Source organism: Triticum urartu, chromosome 6A (assembly GCF_056163025.1).
Source record: "Triticum urartu cultivar PI428250 chromosome 6A, HENAU_Tu73, whole genome shotgun sequence".
Lineage (NCBI taxonomy): Eukaryota > Viridiplantae > Streptophyta > Magnoliopsida > Poales > Poaceae > Triticum > Triticum urartu.
Genome location: NC_141878.1, coordinates 7,767,696 through 7,773,375, shown reverse-complemented (window position 1 = coordinate 7,773,375; position 5,680 = coordinate 7,767,696). Strand labels below are relative to the sequence as shown.

General features: G+C 44.2%; 1 pseudogene; it reads left to right on the top strand.

The window, feature by feature from the left end:
* The first annotated feature begins 2,212 nt into the window (after positions 1–2,212).
* Positions 2,213–4,064, top strand: LOC125531108 (uncharacterized; annotated as a pseudogene).
* Positions 4,065–5,680: the final 1,616 nt, after the last annotated feature.

The following is a 5,680-nucleotide window of genomic DNA, read 5'->3' as shown; positions in this document are numbered from 1 at the left end:
TGTGTTGTTTCTGTTGTATTGATCTGACCCAAGTGTGGGGTATATATAGAGTATAATATGAGGGAGAGAGACTTGGAGTAGAGAGCAAGTCGTACACGATTTAATCCTATTCTATCTCTAACTCCTAATCTCTAACTTAAATATAATTATACTTCTAACAGTTGCAAATCATGCACAATCGTGAGATATGACTTGATCGGCTTTTCAGTGAGTGCCTTGCTCACATTCGTGTTGATTGATGATATCGATTTTTGTGCAGGCATCAGCAGTTCTCTTGGAGTTGCTAAGACGTGGAATTAACTATCTGCTGTAGGTTCTACGCTGAAATTAACCCTCTCTGTAGTATCTTGTACGGCCGTGGCCTGTGAAGTGGGCTAGTAGGATTTAGTTGTGCAGCCAGTAGTCAAGTTATCAGTTTGGTTAGTGTCTTGCTAGTTGCTTTGGAATCTTTCAGTTAATTGCTATGCTGCATGTGATTCATTTGCTTTATGTTCTTAGCAAGCTTATTCGGTCATGCAAAGGCCAATACCCATGGCATTTTTTGTGTATTCCGGCTTCAGATTTCCGCTACTGATTGATGGCCAATACCCATGGCTGCATTTAGATCAATTCGGATTTCTGCTGCTGATGATCAAAGTGAAGCCTTGTTGAACTGCTGCTGCTTCCAAATCCGGAATAAATTATCGACTGCTTTGCCGTCTTTGTTAACCAAACATACATACATTCCATCCAGACAATTTATTACACTTTATTTATTACTAGCACACAAAGATCATCAGCAGCAAAATAAAAAAAACACATATTTCCTTTTTGTTCCCTTTTGAATAAAACATGAAGTGGAATATTTTTTTAGTAGAACGGAGTTTTTTTTGATACAATTGTAGAACGAATGTGATTTTTTTTCTTAGGGCAAGCATCAAGCTTTATTACGAAACAGTCTGGGCTAAATCGGCCAATACAGAATCAGCTACACAAGCTTTATTACTAAACTGTTTTTAATTTTTTGAGACAATAGTAGAACGAAGATGAAACTGTTTTTATTTTGAGACGACGAAGTATGAAATTACGAGTACATGGGCTTTGTCTTTTGGACGTGTCTACCGAGCAGCCGTTGGCTCGGTAGCACTACATGGCAGCCTTCCCTTTTTAGTGTGTTTTTGTCCTAATCAAACAAAGTATAAAAATATTGTGTCCTCTGGCAAGAAAAAGACAAAGGCCATACAACGTGTTTAAAAAATTTGCGAAAAGCACACACGCGAACAAGTGTGAACGCATTTAACTTGGATTTTAAAAATTTTAAAAAGCCACAGCGTTTGAACCGAACATCGGAATTAAGACCTGCTTTCACCGTTGATAAATTCTTGATTGCTTTGCTGTCTTTGTCAACCAAACGTACGTACATCCATCCAGACAGTTTATTTATTACTAGCACACAAAAATCCATGCAAAATTTTAAAAGCACACATATTTCCTTTTTGTTCTCTTTTTGAGCAACACACGAAGTGAATTGTCTTTTTTAGCAGAACGAAGGTGATACTGTTTCAATTTTTCAGAAGACGAATTATGAAACTATGATGAGTACACGGGCTTTGGTTTGACGCTCTCACCACAGCAGCAGTTAGAACCATGGACTCTTTTTCAGTTTAGCAACAGATTAGGCTGGGCTTGGATGGGCCAATGTTACAGGGCAGGCTGTGCTTACAAATCAGGCCACCCCTTTCTTCTTCCTCTCCTTCTCCATCCAATCTACGCAGTAGCTATTCCTTTTTCGTTTCTTCTTAATTTTCGCTTGTTAGTAAACCCTAGCCAGCCAGATTTCCCCGTCCAAATAAAACCCTAACATTCCTCCCCTGCTACCAGCAGCAGTGGGGAGAGAGGAGAGAGGATGCTGAGATTCCCCAAGGCCAAGGGTAAGATTCCCCATCCAGATCCTCTCCCTCTTTGTTTTTGCGCTATATATGCTGGCTCGATGGATGTGCATATGCGTCCATTGATTACTTGTTGTATGCCATGCAATGCTGTATAGACCATGATTGTTCATACGAAACTGCTCTACAAACGACAAAACGTGGACGACGTGTGGAGGACTACAAATCCAGCGGCCGTTGCTCTGCTCTGGACATGCATGTGTGCGGCCGGCTTAGCACTGTCGTCAGGAGTCGTCTGAATTTTTTCGTCCGTATAGCAATGCTGTTGTTTATATGTGTGTTGGATGTTTGCAACTGCCCTTACAGAAGAAACCAGTCCATTGATTGCATTTGTTGGTGTCTGTTGCTGTTTCAGGGTTGATCCCAATACGAGACCGCCATGGGTAGACGGCAGGAGGCTGCGGCGTTCCGTGCTACAAGTCGGCCCTGTGTCCGAGGTGCTTGGTGACCACAACCTCCTCATCGAGTTCCTCCTCCGCCTCCCTCCGAATCCGTCCTCGCTCCCCCGTGCGTCTACCGTATGCAAGCGCTGGGGCAGCATCCTCTCGGATCCCCAGTTCCGCAAACACTTCCGCAAGCACCACCGCCTCCTCTGCTCGGCTTCTTTGAAGGGTATGCTGAACGCTTCACTTCCATCATGGACTCGCCCGACCGTATCACTGCGGCCTGCTTCTCCCTGCCCAAGAGAAGCACACCATACAGCAACCATGGAGAATACATGGGCTGCCGCCACGGCCTTGCTGTTGTAATCAACATGCAGGTGCGCCAGGCCGTCGTGTGGGACCCCCTCACTAGCCAACAACACAACGTGGCTTTTCCACCAGGACTAGACGACACCTTTACAGAGAGTTTCCGTATGTGGCATGGCGCGGTGTTGTGCGCTGATGTCGTTGACGGGCATGTGCATGGAGATTGCTTCTCAAGCCCGTTTAAATTGGTTTTGGTCTGATGCGGTGGATACAATACACAGGCATTTTGTTCTGTCTATGACTCGGCATCTGGTGTTTGGGGAGGTGTTTTCTCGACCGCGATATCACATATAATTTTCTCTGTTAAGGCCCAGCATCCTAGTTCGGAATGAACTTTGCTGGTTGATTTCTAGAGGTGATATCCTTGTGTTTGATTTCGAAATTCAGAGCCTCAATTTCATCGAGAAGCCGGCATGCAACTATATTTCTGATGGGTGTTTTCAACTCTTACGAATGGAGGATGGTGGACTTGGCCTCGCCATTTTGTTGGACCTGACCATCCAATTATGGGTGAGGAAATCTAACTGTGATGGTGTTGTCGAATGGGTGCTGCTGCAGAAAACCATTCCACTTGAGGGGATATTTCCAAGGATAATGCATTCTTTATTTTTCGTCGGTTATGACGACTGGAAATTTCACACTCGAAGTTGACTCTATGAAGATCAAACGTATTGTTAAGAGAAACACCTTATGTTTCGCCACCTTTTATTCCTACACAAATTTCTATACTGCAGGAGGGGTGCCGGCTCCCGGGCTTGAGGAGGCTGAGGAGCAGCCTTCTCTATCTTCTTCATCGCTGCAGCAGCCCACCACGCCTTGCGGAGTCGAGGTGATGGGCTCCGAGACCGATGTCACTCCTTCACCGCTGAGGCGCAGCGGGCGTCATCAGGTAGGGGCTGACGGATCAGCAGCCACCGACGAGGACACTATGGTGAAGGCCATGCGTAGGACTGCTGCACGTAACCTCGACTTCGAAGGTACCCCCTCTCGTAAATCTTTTATGTCTTTTGATAATTCCAAAGTATCTTCAAATATTACTAGACTTGGGGTGTCACTAGGACTTAATGACAATGAGATAGATTTTTCGGTCAAGGCTCTAAAACAAGTGGAGTTCGACCGGCTTACGGTTGCTCCAAAGTTATCGAGCTTTGTCGACCCTCTAGTGTCAGATGAGGAGGTGGAGGATGCTAATGCCAGCCATGAAGGCAAGCTCCTCTCTCATTTGATTAAAGACACGACTGAAGTAGACCTTGACGACACTGTACGTGACACTACGCTTTTTGAGCTTGTCGCGACGGTGCACAAGAACAAGTCTAACTCAGCAAAGAAAAGAGGGCGCCCTTCTAAGAAAGTAAAGGTCTCTAAACATAAAGTTGGTTCAACATGAGAGGCATGTTCTTGAATAGCAGAGGTCTTGGCGACTTGGCTAAACACAAACACATTGCTGATTGTGTAAAGGATCATTCATTGGACTTTGTGGCTATCACTGAGTCGGGTAAACGTGATTTTCCAACACGAGATCTGGACCACTTTTCCTGTGGTTTTGATTACGAATGGCACGTCTTACCGCCGACAGGGAGGTCTGGGGGAATTTTGCTAGGTATTAACTCTACATACTTACAAATATTGTCCACGTCTAAGGGGGAGTATCATATTAAATTTCACCTTCGAAATAAGTCCGACAACTTCATCTGGAGCCTGGTGGCTGTATATGGCGCCGCTCAAGAGGAATTTAAGTCTGCATTTCTAAAAGAATTAGTCAACACCTGTCGAGACAATCCCCATCCCATGTTAATCAGGGGGGATTTTAATATCCTTCGATATCAACAGGAAAAAAACAATGATCGGTTTGACACTAGGTGGCCTTTCCTCTTTAATGCTGTTATTGACAGCCTGGATCTAAGGGAGATCACGATGTCTGGTCGTCAGTATACCTGGGCCAATAACCGATCGGTGCCAACCTTTGAAAAACTAGACCGGGTGCTAGTTACCACTGATTGGGAATATAAATATCCCCTAGCCTCGGTTCGGGCACTAGAAAGAATTGAGGCCTTATCGGATCACACTCCATTGCTAACCGATTTTGGACAACCAATCCCATGTTCTAATCGTCATCAGTTTAAATTTGAACTGGGATGGCTCACTAGAGAGGGATTTCATGAGCTGGTTAAGAAGGTGTGGGCGCGCCAGCCTCGCGGTAACACACCCATTCAACGATGGAATTATCGAATCCGGGCCTTGTATCGATTCCTTCGAGGATGGGCCAAACATACTGTTGGTATTTACAAAAAAGAAAAAATGCAATTGTCTACCTTAATTGATACCCTTGATAAAATTGCGGAGGTGAGGCCTCTGTCTGCTGTTGAGATTGAACAAAAAAGTAGTCTTAACGAGAAGATTGCCCGCTTACTACGCGAGGAAGAGATTAAATAGTACCAACGTAGTAAGGCGGACTCGCTGGTGCAAGGTGATGATAATACGAAATACTTTCAAATGCTAGCCAATGGCAGGCATAGAAAGAAGCGTATATTCACCCTTGACCAGGAGGAAGGCCGAATAGAGGGGGAAGTACCACTTAGAAATTTTATTACTAAGTTTTACAAAGACCTTTTTGGGCCTTCAGCTGAAACTAATTTTCAGTTAGAAGAATCTGTTACTCATGACATTACTCAAGTAACAGAAGCGGAAAATGAATTCCTAACCTCTCCGTTTTCTGAGGAGGAAATTCGAGCTGCTGTGTTTCAGATGGAACACAACAAGGCACCGGGACCGGATGGCTTTCTCACAGAGTTCTATCAATGCTTTTGGGATGTGATTAAGGCAGATTTGGTTCAGTTGTTTAACCAACTGCATTCTGAGGACTTTGATATCTCTCGTTTAAACTTTGGGAAAATTATCCTATTGCCTAAGATTAAGGAGGCTAGTCATATTCAACAATATGGATCAATTTGTCTCCCGAATGTAAGTTTTAAATTTTTTACGAAGGTAGCGACTAATCGATTG